Genomic DNA, 20,437 nt, shown 5'->3' with positions numbered 1-20,437 from the left:
TGGACATTTGTTTTACATTCAGATTGGATTAGTGATGTTTTAATACGTTGCATAGTAGTCAATCGTGCTTTGTCTGTATCTTATCCTCTTTATTTTGCGTGTATTCTCTTGATATTATATCTACTGTGTTAGCTTCACCAACACATTAGTTTTGTCTACAGCAACATTTCCGTTCCAAATTTGGTGGAACTGTTCTTAAGGGGACAGTGTGAGCAGTCATACCTTGCCTACTGCTACGTCTCAGAAGTTGGCATTACGAATAAACAAATCAGTCCTTCGTTTCTGATATTAGTTTTCGTTGAAACACAAAACTGTCTGATGGCAAGACAACAAAATGTGCTGGAAGACTAACGGACAAAGTAATTGATGAATTACAGGAATATTACGGGAAGGCTTAGAGAAGAAAAGAGCTGTGTGGAGCACTTTCTTTCATCGAATATCAACCGATGAAAAGCCATGTTATACTTTGTGTCCAAGTCTACCAAACACTTCGTGTAAATATTGGCAAGCTGAATGTTCTGTCACCCTGCATGAATTTACAAATAAACATACTCTTCCTCTGGCAGTAATTGAGGCGATCAAATCTATTTACAGAGATTTGGCAAATCCTGAGCTACTAAAGAAGTGTTTACATGGGAAGATCCAGAATGTGAATGAGTACTTCAATAATGTTGTGTGGTGCCGTGTGCCTAAAAATGTATTTGTTGGCCTCATGACAGTGTCTGATGCTATAATAACTTTCAGTGGTGGTAACTATGAAAGACTTAAGGTTTTGGAAAAGTTGGGGGTAATATTTAGACAGAACACAGCTAAAGAATTGCGGGAACTGGATTAGCTTCGTGTACGTGAAGCATTGTTAGCTACTCAGCAAATGACAAAAGAAGCAAGAAAGAAAGGAGGAGGCAAGCACTGGTCTTGACACTGAAGAAGAGACAGACTTTGAGCCAGGAATTCTAGTGCAGAAAAAAGGCAGAAATGTAGGTCTGTATAGGAATTGGTAATAACAAAGTTTTAAACCTCACTATCCCTGAACTACATTTTTTCCAATAAATGACCCGTTTTCTAAAAACGTACTGATCGTATAGACCTAAAATTTTCACAGCATGCCAAGTGTGAGATTCAACATATATGGAACTAGAATAATGAAAATATCCTGAGTTGTTTCGTTTTTATGTTAATTTATTTAGAAAATTCAGTAAAAAAATGAGTGTTTGAAAAAGAAAGGGTAATGTGCCCCACAATACAATTAAAGTGGTAAGTTGGTGTCTTAAAAAGTTTCCAAGATAATGGGTCACAAAATTCGATAATTTAACATTGGTGCCATAGAACATAAATGTCCCCTTAACTGAAACTTGATATAGCAGGAACAAGTAACTCATATTATTACGTTCATGCATTAATTTTTGTGTTTCTCTCTACACAGTTTTGTTCCGTAGTCTCTTTCGTTGAGCATAACACTGCTTCACACGGGAAAAAAACCGATGTCCCTCTATCAGACTCGTGAATTATGGGTGGGCGTGTTCATTCCTGCAGTGTAGGATCGGTTTAGATGATTAGTCGTCAGTGTTATTAGTTGGTGCCCTGCGTTTTATAAATTGTAATCTAGGAAAGTGCTAGTGGCTTTTATAATACATTATGGGTATGTTGTTCGTAAAAGACGCTGTTTCTAACTCCAGAGTATATTAAAGATTTTCCTATGTCTTAAGTATGGTGCGATGGAGGATGGAGAAGAAAGGTAAATGGGATATATGTAGTATTATAGTCGAAAATTCCTAAACGCCACAGTCACCATATAATTTTAGATTTTTCCGACATACGTTACGTATTCTAGCTGTTACTCGCGGCTGCCCTCGCATATCAATATTTTTGTTATAATGACTGATGGTAAGTCAGCTACTAATGTGTAATGACCGTGTCTATAGTGTTGAAAAGAGGTATGTATAAAAAACTATACAGCGGCAGTATGTAAGAAAAGAATGAGTGTGTTTCTGGTATGTAGCTGTGTCAAATCTGAAAGTACGCGTTTTATTTTCTAATTATATTTAAAAGATGCCTCGATTTAGTACACTCGTACAGAAGTAGTGTTTTTAAGTGTTCCTCATGCTCACACAGTACTGGATGTGAGATTTTGCTAACAGAGCAACACACTCAAACCTTTTATTCATTCCGTTTCGATGCATTATAGTGCTTGCACTTTTGATCCATCCTGCTAAGATGACCTATTTGTGATTTACATACTCAACTACCTCCCCCCATGAACCATGGACCTTGCCGTTGGTGGGGAGGCTTGCGTGCCTCAGCGATACAGATGGCCGTACCGTAGGTGCAACCACAACGGAGGGGTATCTGTTGAGAGGCCAGACAAACGTGTGGTTCCTGAAGAGGGGCAGCAGCCTTTTCAGTAGTTGCAGGGGCAACAGTCTGGATGATTGACTGATCTGGCCTTGCAACATTAACCAAAACGGCCTTGCTGTGCTGGTACTGCGAACGGCTGAAAGCAAGGGGAAACTACAGCCGTAATTTTTCCCGAGGACATGCAGCTTTACGCATGGAGAGCTGCATCAAACCAGTCTCAGGACTGAAGACAACAACAACACTCAACTAACAGATCGTTATCAAATGCAGGCTCACCAAAAGCCTCTTCCACATGTAAAGGTACGACATCTCTCTGTCGTACATACTTTCAATGACGTCGTTGCGAGTCTTCCAGCGTCTTGGAAGTTAGGTGAGAAGCGTTGACGCTGAGAGTCTAAAATGCGACAGGCATGTGATTGTTCTAGTGTCTCAGTAGCTCTTAACGTCTCCTGACGTTCTGCATTCAACTTCCGGCAGACTTCGGATGGCTTCGAGGTTTCTTGTGTTCGAGTAACAATCGCAGCCCGAGCTCTCTTTGATCTATGCGCTAAATCAGACACGTTTTCCAGGCATATCGCAGTAGTTTTAAATATGGTTCTCGGGCTTACCGTCTGATTTAGTTGTTGTATCAACACAAAACTCTCCATCTATACGAAGTTGCTCACTCTCATAAACCGCGCGCACGGTTACATTGCATTCGCAGTCACGGAAACAAAGAGTCACCCACCTTCGTTCCAGCGTCGCCTGCATCCCATTCACTTACACCACGTTTAAAAAGTTAATAATGCTCATACAAACAATACTGCTTTTTAGAATAGCCTATGGTCTTCCTCAGGGTGCGAGCAATCTCCATGCCAGATTTAATCGGAATCGGTTCGGCGGTAGAGTCGTGAAAACGCAATAGCCAGAGTAACTTTCGCATTTAATAATATTGGTATTAATCTGGAAGTATGGACGAAACACGTTGGCAGTTGTGTATGCATTGTATTGTGTACCTTGAATCATGTTATGTAGAACATATCAACCAATAAAAGCATATTTACAAATATGATAAAGCTCAAAAGTCAAAGAGTAAATAGCTTTTTCAAAGAGTAATTATTGTTCCATATTTTGAATTATATTCTTCAAATCAATAAGTATGCTGTATTACGTACTTTTTAAAGAAGCCTGTGTTCTTTCTCAGCGTTCACTCTATCTCCCTTCCAAATTTAACCAAAATCGATTCAGCGTTTTAGTCGTGAAAGCGTAACAGACACAGTTACTTTCGCATTTATAATATTAGTATGGATTCTTAATCACAGTGAATTCTGAAATAATGAAATCTTTGTGTTCATTACAGGTGAACGTGATCTGCAACCGCATTTAGGGCGCCTTATGTGGTAAGTAACGGTGGTTGTGTAGCTTATTGGAGCTTTACCGTGTTCGGCGTGTTAGTCGCTAAACCGTGAAAAAAAATGTGATTTTGATTTGTAACTATTGATTTTGTGTTCCTACTTTAGTTTTTTTGAACGAATATTAGGTAACGTAAAATGTTATGCCATGGAAATAATTATTCGGAAATCAAAGCCTGTTCTTTCAATTAGCAATAATGTTTTCTGTTACTCCAGTCTTCTTTAAAATTCATGGCATCTTACGTTGATTAAGTCTTTTTCTTTGTATTCTGCTTAGAAATTATCCTGCTGTTGAGAAATAATTGTATATTCGTATCTGATATATATACTCATCCATATTTGGATACAGACAGTTTTTGTGCGTTCAGCTGTACGTGTGTGCGTAAGTATATGCTCCAGTAGATATATTTTATTCACATGTCATCATGCCAATGAATGAAATAATTTCTTTGCTTTTATTGTTTTAAAGTAAGTTAATTTTTATCACTTAAAAAATGTCGTTGCGTCTCACTGACTGGTTCACTGAAATTAATTTATGCGTTATATCGAAACTTTTGCCATAAGATTTTAGTGCTTAGCAAATAGTTTGCTTATTTTTTCATATAAAGCAACACGACAAGCTCTGTCCTTGCCGTTTGGAAATCGCTTATGGTCAAGGACAATTTGTTGTGTAGAAGGAACCTGAAATTGAAAGGCAACATCTGTTTACGAAAGAGAAACAGAGAGAAAGAAAGAGGCATTTGGCATTTTTGGTTGGGAAACTCGAAAAGCCTAATCGATTCTTCGCGCAAATTGCACCCCTCCCTACGCGGCGTGTAAGAATTTTACCTTTAATATGTCTATTGAGTATAGTCAACTGTAATGTGTGTGTGTGTGTGTGTGTGTGTGTGTGTGTGTGTGTGTGTGAGAGAGAGAGAGAGAGAGAGAGAGAGAGAGAGAGAGAAAGAGAGAGAGTAATGTGGTTTCGTAATTGTGTTGTTTTATGAAGAGAGAAGGGCTGGGTGAAGCAGGGTTTCAGCACATTGCCTATTCCTGTCGAATAGCATCAAGGGAACAGTCGGGCTGAACACTGCCATATTACCCTTATTGCATGAGACACTGCGAAGAGGTTTGGAATTTAATACAGGTTATTCGTGCAAAGTCTGGTCATCAGGAACTTTACACGTTCACTTCTCCCCTTGCCGACCAGATACTGGTGATGAAAATTACTTGTAACGACAGAATTCGAACCGGACACCTTCCAAACGAGCCATAGCAAAGGCGTGCGTTAGATATCTTAGCCACGGAGGTTGGTACGAAAGAGAAAGATGCCAACGGGTTGACCAAACGGTAGAATGACTAATCATTGGACAAGTCGAAGTACCTAATGAAGGCACGTTCAAAGAAAGGGGTACACCGGCAGTTACGACACCGTGCAGATCAGAAAAAGCGAGAGCTCACTTTAAAAGCAAACAGAGCGGAGTGTACTCTCAGAGATGATGATGTGCTGTGAGGTAACGCTTTGATACGTTCTAATAAAACACGCTGGATGTCACCTGGTCCTTTACTGTCGGACTGCTATGGGCGACGACGCTTTCCATACCATCACCCTGCAAAGGCGAACGATGAAGCCAGTGACATTTAAATAGCTTTTTTTTTTTTTAATCACAATGTCTGTTCCTTCGAAAGAGCGGACAAGGCGCAGATCCAGCAGCTGTGAAACAATGTATGTAAATTGAAGGGGGTCACTCTATGAGCTGCAGCAAGACATTAAGCAGGATCAGCGGCGACGAATGAAAATGTGTACCGGATCGGGATGGAACCCGGGATCTCCTGCTTACTAGGCAGGCGCAGTAACCAGTGCGCCACCCGGGACAAAGCGTTATCGCAACTGCACGGACCACCTCGGTACGTCTCACTTCCGATCCACACCTCCATCGAACGCCACCTATCCGCGGTCCCTATCCAGTATACTCCTGTTCGCTAGTCAGATTCCCACAGGAGATCGGACGTGCGGCGTGCCGAGACAGTCCGTGCAGTTGCGATATCGCTGGGTACCGGGTGGCGCAGTGGTTAGCACACCTGCCTAGTAAGCAGGAGATCCCAGGTTCGCATCCCGGTCCGGTACACATTTTCGTCCGTCGGCGCTGATACCGCGTAATGGCCCGTTGCAGCTGTTGGCAGTGATCCCCCTTCAATTTACATATAACATTTAAAGAGAAGGCACGTAATTAACATTTCTTATCCCGTATTGGCGAGTGACCAGAGGAGACATTATACAATTGGGACTGTAATTAAGGCTATATATTTGCCATTTTGTTGGCATAGAGCATCAGTGAGCAGACTACATTTGATTACAGAACTTACCAGTCCATGCTCATATACGAGGGTTGGAACTTAAATAGTGGCAACTATTTATTCACAACCGATACAAAAGAGGTACATGTTTGCAACTGTTGCTGTCCTTCAAAGTAGTCACCAGCGTTGTGTAGAACCCGTTGCCAGCGATGTGGAAGAGGTAGTCTACCGTTAGCAGGGCCTGTTCTGTTGATGGTGCGAATGGAGCGGTCTACTGCCTGTCGAATCTCTGGAACAGTTCTGAAGCGAATGCCACGAAGTGGTTCCTTCATCTTCGGAATCAAATCAAAGTCTCAAGGACAACCGTCTGGGGAGTATGGTGGATGGGACAGTACTTCCCAGTCCCATCGACCGAACAGGGCAGCCACGGCTTGCGCTGTATGCACCCGCACATTGTCGTGCAAAAAAAGATGGGTGGGTTGCGCAGTAAGTGTCGCCGCTTCTTTCGTAAAGCTGGTCGCAGGTGATGCTCCAAAAACGAACAGTAATACTAAGCATTGACGGTCTGCCGTGGAGGAACGTAATGCGTTAGGATTACACCATCACAGTCGTACATGAGAATCACCATAACCTTCACCATACTGGGGCTCTAACGAACTTTCGACTTTCGCGACGACCCATAATGACGCCATTCGTTGGATTGGCGTTTCAGTTTTGGCTCGTACTATGTCTCCCATGTCTATCCAGTGTTACGATACTGCGTAAGAAAGCCCCTCCTCCGCGCTCATAGCGCTCCAAGTGCGTCTGAGCAGCGTTTTAATGCATTCATTTTTGCATTTCGTGATACAATTTTTCGGATGCCCAGGCGTTCCTTCAAGTTGCGAAGCACAGTCTTATGCGCTAATCCGGTTTCGTGGGCGAGCCCTCGAATCGTATGGGGTCGATCACCGTCCACTAACGCGGTAACAGCATTTACTTCTTCAGACACGTAGGACGACCTGCCCGATGCGTGTCTGTCACAGTTTGCCGACCTTCGTTGAAGGCTTTTATCCATTGTGCCACTGTTCGGTACGGCAATGCCGGTTCCCCGCACTCCTCTTGAAGGCCTTGATGAGACTATCGTGCTGTACGACCTTTGGCATATTCAATCTTGATCCAGCTTCGTTGCTCCTGTTTCGAAAACATAGTGACACCGTAACGTTAGACCGTTCGCTCACAAGTGACTGTGTTTCCCTCGATTGTGCGAACGCTGGTGACGTTGGACGGGTGAGTCCATATGCTCGAAGGTAAGGTAGGTATGTCATCAACGTGTGCTATCAGCGACGAAGATAGATTCCATTGCATAGTGTCTCCACAGCAGTGTTGCCACTATTTAAATTCCAACCTACGTATATCTTTTACTGGCTAAAACGGTTGCAACACTTAAACCTTTCTTTGTATATTGTTTCTTGTTTCGTAGGGGTATTGAGAGTGAGTTAAGTGTCGAAATTGGTATAGCCAGTAAACGATTATGTCAGCGTTGACTGGTAATCACTGTAGTTTACTTATGGCTGTAATTTTATGTTAAATTCAGTCTGCCTGGTAGATAGCTCTGACTTGGGACGTTCAGCTATCGAAGCTCGCGTTTGACTGTGGCTTGAAATGATGAGTTTGTCGTAATGCGCGTGAAGTGATTTGTCAGGGAGATTCACAGTCCTTGGCGAGGATGGTAGTTGGAGCGTGCCGGGCTCTTTGTGACGTTATATATTATCCCAGCACGTAAAGTGAAATTTCACAGTGTGAGTAACCCAGGCAGGAAGCAGCACTCACCATGCGCACTCACTTAGTACCCTCAGTCTGTTTGCCCAAAAGTTGTCAATGTCTCTTTCGCTTAAAGTTGTATTTTGATTTAAAATATTTGGCATCTGTCGTTTACGGCCCAAGGCGGTGGCGGTCTCGCGACGTGCAGTTCCTGCAGGCAGCCTTCACAACGCTCCTCTCGCCGCGACGATGGAAAATTAAAGTCTCGACCTCCTATAAATATCACGTGGAAAAATCTGTAATTCTGTCAATATCCAACTTGCGTGAAGTCCAGTGTCTCTACAAAACTCGAGGGAAAATACTGAAATTCATATATGATATGGATGTCTGGAGGAATGTCTTTCAGCATATTAAAAACCTGCATTTTTTTTTCTCGAAATAGGTGAAATTTCCGCACTCGTAATAGCCTCATTGTTCAGCCACAATACTTCGCGCAGCGTAACTGGCAACACAGTGGTGGCTGGCAGTGCCCGGGCTCCCATTGCTGTGTTCATTGCGGTAGCAGTCCAGCCCATTAGCTGCCAAGGGCTAAGAACTTCAAATTGTACTACAGTGAACCAGAAGTTTCCTTTTTCTAGTACAGAAAGCCTACAGAAATTCGATGCTGAGCCTCCCTCTACTTGTATGTGGTTCAGACCTATATTTTTTTCTTTTTCCTCCAATCTTCGTCAGGAGGGAGAATTGCGCAAGTTTTGTGTTAGTGTGATATTAAGTACCTTTAGGCGTTGTTAAATGAGGAGACAGACTTGGAGCCATTCAATAAATTAGTGTTTCTCGTGACCTACGCAATGTTTACCTGGGTTTATCTTTACGGAGATACGTACAGAAGTCGAAAGGAACTTGTAGGAAAAGGTGCGTTGACTGTATGTACGTTTTCCAGTCCTGTGACAGGATCTTCCTGAATCCAGTTATGTTACTGTAGCGTTTCATCGTTGGTGTAGGAGTAGAGGTTTAAACTGGCATTGCGGGTCAGACGATTCTTTATCGAGACGTTTTTACAAGTGTAGCGGTACCGAATTTTTATACGGGTCTGCTGATAATCGTTTCGTTTGCTTATCAGTGGTGTAAAGCTTGGCATCATTTAGCTCTCGCGCTGCATATCGCGAAGCGGCAGCACTTTCAGGCTTTGGACTCGCTCCTCGCGACATCGCGAAGGACGAGGGAAGGAGCCTTCCAGGCCTACACGTGTGGCTGTTCTGTTATTAACTCTTGTACCGGATCAAAAATTGTCGTTTAATAACAGAAAAATTTATTTAGCCTTTACAAAAGGGGTCTGTAGCACGGCTGTTTATAAATAGCACGAAATTAAAATATTTTACGTTCAATTGGGCCCGCAGCATAGTACAAGTCTTAGTATGACATTTTGAAAATGATGCGTGCAGACTAGCTGTAATAAGTTTAATGTTCTTTACAACAGCTGTTTCGGCGTTGTTGCCTTTCTCGAGTGAACTGCGAATACAAGAAAGGAGAGAGTTTCTGCATATGTGGTGGTTGTCCATCTTTACAATTAGACATTGTAATTTTACTTTGGTACTTAACATCTAGTTTGATTTGACGTTTGTATTGCATCTGTGGTAAACTGTCACAGTCTAATTCATAGTGAATATGTAACATATAGTAATTAAAAACGTATGGAATACGTTTCGACACAATTTTGACAGTTCGTTTACTATAAAATACGATTTGACATTTACTTGACAGTTGGTTACTAAGATGCTTTAAGTTAATGAAGTATTTTAGCTAAGCAACGATAATGTTATACTTTGTAAACAAGAGAATCGTAGTAAACGAATTGTCAAGTAACAGTCACGTGGTACTTCACAGTAAACGAATTGTCCGATATGTGTCGAAATGTATGGAAAACGTTTATGATTACTATGTGTCTCGTAATCACTACCAATTAGACAGTGACGGTTTCGTATAGAATATTCACGCAAAGCGAGACATAGTAGAACGTAATGCGAGCCATATTACTGCTTCATCTGGGTTGGAATCGTTCACAGGCTTGTTTAACAAGGAATCCGAGCATTTTAGATTTATCAGGGTACAGAAAGAATTTCACCCCAGATTATGTTTAAATCTGTTTTGCAGTATTTTATTCGAGAGCTGTAAGTTCGTTGTATTTTACACGGGAAGGTCTAAGCATGGGTATTCCATCGAAAACGCTGTGACATTTCGTGAATGCACACTCAAGATTCGCTTGCGTGAAGCATTCACAGTATACGATGCTTAGTTATGTGCGATTTTGGCGGCGTTGGAACAGATGAGTTGTAATTGTGCTGCTAGATATTCCTCTGGGCCAACTCCGGAGATACTCTTGAGGCTATCCATCAGCAGGAAAACATGTCCAGATGATCCATTACTCCCATCCTCTTTCCAGAGGCAAGGCGAGGCGATGTCATTCTGCTAGGTACCGGGGCACGTGGGAATTCCAGGGTAACGAAGCTACAGGTGAAACAGCTAAGAAAATCTGCATGGAAAATACTTGTAACACGCCTTTGTATAAGGTACTCTCCTTTGACTCCTGGATACCTGGATATAAGTACCTGTATACCATATTTTAACACAATGTTTGTAAATGAAGACATAGTTTATCGAACGTGGTTCTTTCTTTAAGTACATGTTTAATGCCTGATTTTCTATGTAGATTATTTGGTAGAAGCTTTTAATGTTCAAGGGTGGTTGGTTGGTCCTACTTTTCGTCAGTGATCAGCCATTCTCATTTCCCAGTTACATAATATTAGCTGTCGTGTAGTTATAGCCCATGTAGATTTTACAAACTGAGTGTTGTGAATTTGAGATTTGTGATGAGGTGGGGCCTTGCAGCTGTCAAATTAATGTGAAACTTAATTTTAGATGACCTTCAGTTTGTTTATTTTAATGCTAAGTGCTAATGGTTTCGATCAGTAGACCATTTGCTTTGGCTTGATAATGGCGTGCTGATCGAAACCAGTAACATTGAGCATGAAAATTAACATGCTGAACGTAGGCCCTGACAGCACTTGATAGCATTTCTAGTAGAGCTCATGGTGTATTGAAGGTATCTTTTACTAAACCTGTCAGTTGTTCACTGAAGTACCCTGAAAAAATCTAATAACATGTGCCATGATGCGACGAATGGAATTTTTTCGTGTCGATCATGTGTTAAGGTAACTAGTATATATATATATATTTCCTTATTACTCGGTGAAATGTGAAGTTCAGAAAGGCATTAGCGTACGAAAACTTTAACTGAAACTATGTCGTGAATATAATCGCCAAGAAAGTGCCATGTGATTCGTGTGTTTCCAGATAACCCTTCTAATCGATCTTTCTACTAAGGTCACTGCGTTGCACTTCGGCAGTTAATAATTTGTAAAGAACAGATGATATTTAGAAATGATAAATGCAAATTAAATCTGTAAACTCTTCAATGGCAGCATTCGAGGCTGAGCTACCTCCGACCTGGAACTGTGGGATTTTTCCGACTTTTCCTCGCCGTGGCTCCGTACCGGAGATTTCATTTCGGGACTTGCGCGCTCAGAGGTATAAATACCAGAGGGAAAATGTTGCGTCGGCGGTAGCAGAATAAACAACATTATTTGATTTACTATTTGTCTTTAGTCGCTTTTCTTATTTCCGTAAACAGACAGATTTTTTGTTCCCTTTTCGCCTGCAAAGCACAATTCGTGGCCTGCCGGGCATACTTTGGCAAGTGTAAGCATTAAATATTGCACTGCTCGTGTGTGTGGGATCTTTCCGGGTGATGAAATAGTCATGCGCTACTTGCAAGTGGCGCTGTTTTTCCTACTTGGCCACGAGAACATTTCGCGGACTCTAACCTCGACCGCCGGCATGGGGAAAACGGGAATGTAATTAATTCATCGCGTTCCAGGCAGCAGTTATCGCGAGAGCATAAAATTAGCTATTCATTTGTAAATGTCGTGCCACGAATTATTCATGGAATCATCGGAACGCATTTTTACGCGTGGCGTTTTCCCTCTTTCTTTGTTTTGGGTGCGGGGCGCGGGGTATAACAATCCCTCAAGAAGTATGGCTTTCTTCGTCATTGCGTGCTTAATGGGTTTACTGGCCGTCAGAGCGGATGGTTTCTTTTTCTCTGTGCTTACCTTACCTTACCCTTTCGTTCGTCTTGTGTAAAACTGTCGGATATAAGTTTCTTCCTTCCGTCACTAGGTTGCGTGTATCCAGCCAAATGAAAGTTTTTCAGGTGCAGATTTCGTAAATTGGTTAACGTTGCTGTTCTATGTGAAAATTTTCCGACTGACTGTTTCTGCTTACTCACACATACAGTACCTTGAAGTGATACACACGCTTAAAAAATATTGTTATTTATAGACAATTTTTCAGAAATGTGTGGCTAGTTGCCAACCATGTGTGACAATTACGAGGCGCAGTGGGAAAGGTATCTGTGGAAGAACAACATGAAAACAACCCAAAATACACTCCAGTCCTGCGCACCTTTTATGTCACCGCCCCCCCTCCTCTCTCTCTCTCTCTCTCTCTCTCTCTCTCTCTCTCTCTCTCTCTCTCTATCTATCTATCTCTATCTCACTACTACTACTACTACTACTACTACTACTACTACTACTACTACTACCACCACCTCCTCCTCCTCCTCCTCCTCCTCCTCCTCCCCCTCCCTCTCAACCAATTTGTCCTCCTCCCTTCCCACAGTCTCCAGGGGGCTCTCCATTCTTTAGTGAGTACTTGCTTGGCTATCGCGGGGCACCAGCTTTTGAAGCACTACTTCGTCCTTCTGTGCTGCAAACCTGCACTTCGGCTGTCTCTTACATCCTCTGACTTTCCGTCAGAAGGTCATTTTGGTGCAGACCCTGCCTGCCTGGACTTGGTTCACCATTTTGGTCTTGATTCGCAGTTTCACTTCCAGGGCTCTATTCACCTTCCATTAACGATTATATGGTCCCCATTATTGGGTTTGACCTGCCATCTTTTCCGAATTTTACGGAAGTGCGTGTTGTGCAGGGAAGGTCGCCCATTGTGATGCATACTCTGCCTTTGCACTCTTCCACCATGGTACCTTTCCTACCTGTTGTCATAGTACACCCGAAACCCAGCACGGTAGACATCTTGATGCGGAGAGTTCTTCTGGTGCCTGCGCCCTGCACTCTCCTCATGTATGCCATGGAAAATGTGCTTGTCATGACTGGGGCACGGGGACTCCCAGCAATGGGTTACAGTCCAATTATCTATGTTGTGGCTGGGTGGCGCCCTTCGGGAGAGGCGCTGTTCGGAGTGGGTGACACCATGGCGGGTAGTTCGCGCATGAAGCAACTTTCTCCTGCTAGTGGCCACAGAGCCCCAGCAGTCTCTTTGAATGAAAAGGCCATGTATGTTGAAACGAAGCATGATCCCAAAACGTTCCTTTCCTTGGTCACAGTGTGGAACACAGGACTACACAAGGAGCAAAAAAAATCCCCCAACCCTCAATACGTGGATCGATAGGGACACCTTTTAGGCCAAAAAGCCTTTATTTTTTGTCGAACACATTGAAGACTAATACGGGGAAGTTCTAGCCATCTCTAAGATGAAGAGTGGTTCCGTTCTGATTAAAAAGTCATGTCCTGCCCAGTCGAAGGGGCTGCTCTTTTGTTAAAAGTTGGGTGACATTCCCGTGACTGTCACTCCCCATAAGATTCTTTTTTATAGTTTCACACAGATTACTTCACATTCGGAATCCGTTGTAACCTCGCTAGATTTTATCCAATTTTTTACTGCAATGAACACGCCGCCACTATGGGCGACTAACCTATCCTTACGATAAACATTCCAACTTGAACTTAGGATTTCATTGTCATTAATGTCTGGTTTTTACCAGCGTCCTGTTCCCAATACTTTCTGTGCATTATAACCTTCAGTAAGCGATACTAAATCTGGGACCTTTCCCTGGATGCTCCCGCAGTTTACTAAAATCGTATTAATCTTTTCTATCTCCGACCTGCGATAAACAAGATTCTCTGAGGTCACTGTGGCTGATTTAACAGGCAAATCGTCTTTGATCACAAGGGAGGGGTTCTCTAACCTAAAAAAAAGCCCCAAGTGCACGTTTCACGTACTCCGGTACCCTAGTAGCCGCTTCCTACGTGTAGCGCACGCCTGACCTATTAAGGGGAAAACTACAATTCTGCAGCCGATAGCGGAGGTCGAGAAATTTGCATCCGATACCTTCGCAGAGTCGTCTGAGCCTCTGGCTTAGACCGTCCTCTCGCTCCAAACCAGAGGACCGCCATCAACCCTGGATACGATGCTACAATTAGCTTAGCATGCACCCGGTGTGCGTTGCGAGTTGCTTTCACCATATCAGCCAGCCGCCGAAAAGAGCCGAGGATGGCCACAGAACCCAACGGTAGGCGATTTCCTTCACCATCCTTCCCTAATCCGAGCTCGTGCTATGTCGCAAATGACCTTGTTGTCGACGGGACGTTAAATACGTTACGTTTGAGCTACTTGTCCAATCTGTCGCGTGTGAGGGGACCTGCAGGTATTGGCAAAGCACTGTCATAGGCGAAAGACATGTAATCTGTAACACGAATGTTAGGAAAAGCTGTAATGGAGACAATAACTAGTTTTTTTTTAATTTTTGTCTGGGACAATAAACATTTTGCAAGAAAAAATTAAAAATAGTGGAGATCCACCGGTGCCAACCAAGGCTTTCGGGAGATTTCTCTTGATTATAACGCAAACGCCGGAACTGGTAACCTCCTCCACTTATTCCCCAATTGTGATTTCCTGTGCCCCGCCAGTAGCTCATCTGGTATTGACTGGAAAGAACTGTGGTTTTATAAAGGGTCGGATCTCAGACAGCCCACTGCATAGAATAAGACAATAATTAGGAACTCTCATGCGTATCTGCAAAACAGCTCTATGCACTGTGACCGAACAAGAAATTGCAATATTTATGTGTCCTATGAAAGAACATCGTTCTATCAGAAAAGTATCCTTTGTAGGAGATCATAATTGTATTATCATCTTTCTAACAACGTCAACTTAATAAAAGAATAAAGCTTATTCAAAGAAAGGCTCATGTCCATTCTGATGTACCGCAGTTTCTGTTCTGTAAATGAATTCCTCGCCGAAGGAAGTGGAATTTTGTAACTTAAAATTACCGGGCAGATATTAGCAATCACGTGTGTGATAAAGTGCATTAGCGTGATCAAACTCTATGTCAACTGTTGTGGAACTTAGCATTTTTAAATTTTTAATCCCAATCGTCCCCATAAAGCCACATCACTAATAACCGCTTCTCAAAATTACTATCTTTTGTTGGGTTTTAATGCAACTGACATTTTATAGCAACGCCGCCTGTTATGTTTGTTATATGTATTAATGTCTACATACTTCCGTAGCTGAAAAATACTTTTTGAAATAACACGTACTGTTTGTTTTCCTTTGTCTTTTTTTGTTATAACACATTATTTTCAAGCTGCAGCTCTCTTCAGCTAGCTTTTCCTCTTGATTATTGCGTGTAAAGCCTCCTCCCCCCCCCTTCCGTTCTTGTCTACGTTTTCTGACTAAAGTCATAACAATACCTAAATGCCATCGCAAGAGGTGGGTATTTCCGTACCTGCCACTTCTTTGCCCACACGATGAACATTTGGCCCTCCAGGGCTTCACACTCAGAGATCGAGCGGAAGTTAATACACGAACGCGCAGCTCGAAAATCGCATCGAAAGGGGAAAGTTACCAATATATTTCGAGCTTCAATATGCATGAGAGGAGCGGGCGCAGCGTACAGGCGCTCGGCAGGGCCGAGGTCTAAAATTAGAAAGCGTTTTCACATCTATCTATTGAGGGAAATTACACCCGCCGGAGTTCTCGCGTGCGCGCACGTATGTATATGTGTGGGGGCCGCGGGGCGCGGTGTGGGGGAATTATGAAATACTTGGCTGCGAGCGGATGCGGCGCCGAGCGCGATTGCCCGCCCAGCCGGCAGGAAGGTTTCGCAGGAATTAATGTTTAAAATAGAAGCGGCGAGCGAGCGTCTCTGGGCGCTGTCGGGCAGATTGGCGGGAGACCTGCCGCTTCAAAGACTGGCGGGGCTCCCCCTAGCGCAGGGCTGCCACCGCGCCGCGCCGCGCCGCCGCCTAATAGCCGGCGATTTTCGCCCGAACACGGGAAGCGGTTCCGGTTTGGCGCTTTCCTCAAATACACTGCTGTTCGGTCGAAAGCTGCATTCAGATTCGGAACGCACTATTTGTTAAGGAAACAGTAGTCCAGAACAACTCGCCATTCGGACTTATAGGGTAATGTCAGTAACCATATGAAGTGCGCGGTCTTTTTATTGGCTAATTTTTGGAGGCTTAGAGGAAGACGGGGACGGAAGTCCTACACCACACCTTTAGTGCCGCGGCCAAAGCAGCGATAAGGAGGGAGCTAGAATCGCCTCACTTATGTCACTCGCCCACCACCGAGTACAACGATGCGTGGCATTATCGTCGCATAATTTTTCACACAGTATAGGTTAAAATAACGAGTCCCTTACTTCAAATACCAAGACGGAATCGTTGATCCTACTGGAGGAGAAAAATATATCAAACCAGAAACTCTCGACGGTGAAAGTTGCACATTTTACATAAAAGTTGGCATGGAGCACGTACTGAAAGAGGAACGCAAATTACGATTAAGATACTCGGTCCAGTGAACGCAAGATGAGTAAAGGCTAAAAATGCAAAAGACTGCAGAAAAATTATTCAGCATCGCGGCAAGTAACCGTAAAAGACGATTAAAATTTAATGGATTTATCCTTAGACTCCAAGAGCATAAACAGGACGACTGAAACCTACAGCAAATGTAAAAAGATCTTTAAAGAATTCAGATAAATTTATCGTTATAGAGAGAGAGACTCGTGCGGACAAATAGTTGACAAATGGGAAATATAGTGGAGAACGAGACCATGAAGAAAATAGGCACGAAATGAACTGAAGAAAGAAAGTAAGATAAATAAACAGAATTCACGAAGAAGGAGCGATAAATGCTTGGAAACTTGTAAAATGATTCAAAAGATTTGCGTTGTGTACTAGGATCGAATTGTACCTAATTTTTTATGTATTCGAAAATGCTAGATTTTACAGACTAAAAAGTGGCGAAGAAAGAGGCTGAAAAATAGAGCTTTTGTTGCGACTACGGTGCAGTGGTTTTTAACTGTAAACGTTCGCGTTTGCTGACGGAAGCTTTCAACCTGTGCTGGTTGAGAACGAATTAGTAGAGGGTTCAAGAAAAAGTGTGCATACTTTCTCCAACATTTACTGTCCAGATTTTCGACATCGAGTGCACCACATTTCGAGAATGCGTTCGTCACGGAATGAAGCCTCAGGACCGTTCGTGTTCGATCCAACTTGTATTAGTATTCTTTTACAGAATAAGAGCAAAATTTACTTACAACTGAAGCAGCATTCCTGTAATTTGACAATAGATATACCATTAACATAGGTCGTACTCGTGGTTCGCGGAAATTTTCAGACGACATATGGCATAGTTTGACTACTTTGTGCGTTTTTAAATACGAGTGGATTGCAGCGAAAGTAGGACGATATTTCGGTACACGTAAAATGCTTATCCAATTTTCAGAAGGTTTGGAGCTGTGTCTAAGCGAAACATTGCGTAACAGATTAACAGGGCCCATCGATTTACTTAAAATTTTCAGAATTTCCACCATTCATTTCCAGCTTCTCCCCAGTTAGTATTGTGGCTTCTGTTAGACCACCGCAGAGTCTTGTAACGGGGATAGAACCTTTCATAGTGAGAGAGTAAGTGCAGTTCCTCGCCTCTGCTTACATAGCCTGTAAACTCCGGAGGGAAATGAAAGTAACGGCAACTTTAGACAGCGTTTATTGAATCATTACCCTTTCTCTATCATCCCTAAAGGAAGTACCTGTACTTCTAACCAAGTCTTCAGAGGAGTGAAAGGGGTAGTCACTTTGAAAGGAATGTACGTAGAAGAAATTTATGAAACTGGTCTAGCTAGACGATTAGGGATTATCTTTACGCGTCGGGTGGAAACAAACCAGTGATTCTCCACACGCGCTGTGCCGGTACACGAACTGAATTATACGCACACATATGAAATGTCAGTCTGCGTTTTCGTATTAGCCTCTTCTCTCTCCACGATCTAGAAAGCTGTCAGTTATGAGGCACTTCATCCTAAGGGCTAATGAACAGAACATAACAAATCCACACGATTGTTCATCCGCGCGCAAGCGCGATTCTGACATTAACCGACAATATTATGCACTGCTACGGAACGAAGAAAAGTATTGTTATGATTTATTATACACGCCAGATGTGTAAACAAGGAAACCATAAACAATTAGTACCTCCGTTGAGTCCGGCCGTGCTTGAAATAGCTAGTTTGCCTTGGTTGCGAAAGACGGGAAATTGATGATGAAATGCTAAGTATATTGAACAAGACTGTTTTTCTCCTTTGACTTAATGTAAAAAAAAAAAAATGGTTGAAATGGCTCTGAGCACGATGGGACTTAACATCTATGGTCATCAGTCCCCTAGAACTTAAAACTACTTAAACCTAACTAACCTAAGGACATCACACACATCCATGCCCGAGTCAGGATCGAACCTGCGACCGTAGCAGTCACGCGGTTCCGGACTGAGCGCCTAGAACCGCGAGACCACCGCGGCCGGCTGACTTAATGTACACCGAAGGGCAACATGCAGCAGCCTCGTTTCTTAGTGTTAAATGTTAGTTTATCCCGTGTCTACCATCACCAGATACTCGTAAATAAGTAGGTTGCAACTTGAATAGTGGCAACACTGCTGTGGAGACACTATGCAATCGAATCTACTATTGTCGCTGATAGCACACGTTGTTGACACGTTGGCACAATCGAGAGAAAAACAGTCACTTGTGAGCGAGCGGTCTAACGTAACGGTGTCGCTATGTTTTCGAAGGAGGAACAACGGAGTTGGATCAAGATTGAATGTGCCAGAGGTCGTACAGCGCGACAGTGTCACAAGGCCATCAAGAGGCGTGCGGGGAATTGGCATTGCCGTTCAGAACAGTGACACGTTGGGTAAAAGCCTTCAACGAAGGTCGGCAAACTGTGGCAGACATGCATCGGGCAGGTCGTCCTAGCGTTCTTGAAGAAGTAGTACATGCTGTTGCGTTAGTGGACAGTGATCGACGCCATACGATTCATGAGCTCGCCCACGAAACCGGATTAGCGCATAGGACTGTGCTTCGCATCCTGAGGAACGCCTGGGCATGCTTAAAATTGTATCACGATGGACGGAAATGCAGAAATGCTCAGACGCACTTGGAGCGCTATGAGCGCGAAGGAGAAGCTTTCTTACGCCGTGTCGTAACACTGGATAGACATGGGCCACATCGTACGAGCCAAAACTGAAACGCCAATCCAACGAATGGCGTCAATATGGGTCGCCGCGACTTATGGGTCGCCGCGACTTATGGGTCGCCGCGACTTATGGGTCGCCGCGACCTATGGGTCGCCGCGAAAGTCGACAGTGCGTCAGAGCACCAGTATGGTGAAGTTTATGGTGATTCTAGTGTACGACTGTGATGGTGTTATGCTAACCGCATTACGTTCGTCCACGGCAGACCGTCAGTCCGCAGTATTACTGTTCGTTTTTGGATCATCACCTGCGACCAGCTTTGCGAAAGAAGCGGCGACACTTACTGCGCAACCCACCCGTCTTTTTTGCACGACAATGTGCGGGTGCATACAGCGCAAGCCGTGGCTGCCCTGTTCGGTCGATGGGACTGGGAAGTACTGTCCCATCCACCATACTCCCCAGACGGTTGTCCTTGAGACTTTGATTTGATTCTGAAGATGAAGGAACCACTTCATGGCATTCGCTTCAGAACTGTTCCAGAGATTCGACAGGCAGTAGACCGCTCCATTCGCACCATCAACAGAACAGGCCCTGCTAACGGTAGACTACCTCTTCCACATCGCTGGCAACGGGTTCTACACAACGCTGGTGACTACTTTGAAGGACAGTAACAGTTGAAAACTTGTAACTCTTTTGTATCGGTTGTGAATAAGTAGTTGGCACTATTCAAGTTCCAAGCCTCGGAATACAGTCGACGCACAGTTGATTTGTAGCAATGTACATAAACAGATTAACAGTAACTTCAGAAATTATCGTTGTAGGAAAATGTTCTATTGGGTCCGTATTTTTATTTTAGAAAACTGCTTGTGAATGATACATTCAAAACATAAATAAAAGATAGTTTACGAGATTACATTATGCACAACTGAGCAGCATGAATGAACTGAATTAACTCATGTACGTCGTTTCTTCTTCGAAAATCTACGTATCTTTGCGCTGAAATTTTTCCTCCGTGTTTCCTACGCGTTTTATTAAATCTGAGGCCTCGTTTTCCCATAGATAGGTAATTTTGAACTAAAATGTTAATTTGCCTGTACGGTAACCTTTGATGTCTGTTTTTTGAAATCTGTTTAATTTTCCCAAAGCCATTTGTTCTAAACTTTCATTCTTTTGGCCACTCTGACAAGGAGGACAAAAAATTACATTTCCCTCGAGATGAAAGTATCAAATTGTCTTATATAGTTGGTATAATTTGTGGTGTTTCATTTTCATCAAGAATCCATTTG

The 20,437-nt window shown here is 43.2% G+C and overlaps 1 protein-coding gene across 10 annotated transcripts in view; it reads left to right on the top strand.

Annotated features, from left to right (window-relative positions):
• Positions 1-20,437, top strand: part of LOC126267252 (protein bric-a-brac 1-like) — a 1,659,048-nt gene that overhangs the window by 315,996 nt on the left and 1,322,615 nt on the right. For all 10 annotated transcript variants that reach the window (XM_049972274.1, XM_049972281.1, XM_049972280.1 and 7 more), the window contains exon 5: positions 3,695-3,734. The gene's annotated coding sequence lies outside the window, so the exon portion shown is untranslated. The remainder of the gene's footprint in view (positions 1-3,694; positions 3,735-20,437) is intronic.

Source organism: Schistocerca gregaria, chromosome 4 (genome assembly GCF_023897955.1).
Source record: "Schistocerca gregaria isolate iqSchGreg1 chromosome 4, iqSchGreg1.2, whole genome shotgun sequence".
In the NCBI taxonomy this organism is placed as follows: Eukaryota; Metazoa; Arthropoda; class Insecta; order Orthoptera; family Acrididae; genus Schistocerca; species Schistocerca gregaria.
The sequence above is the reverse complement of the archived record's forward strand: the minus strand, read 5'-3'. Positions and strand labels throughout refer to the sequence as shown.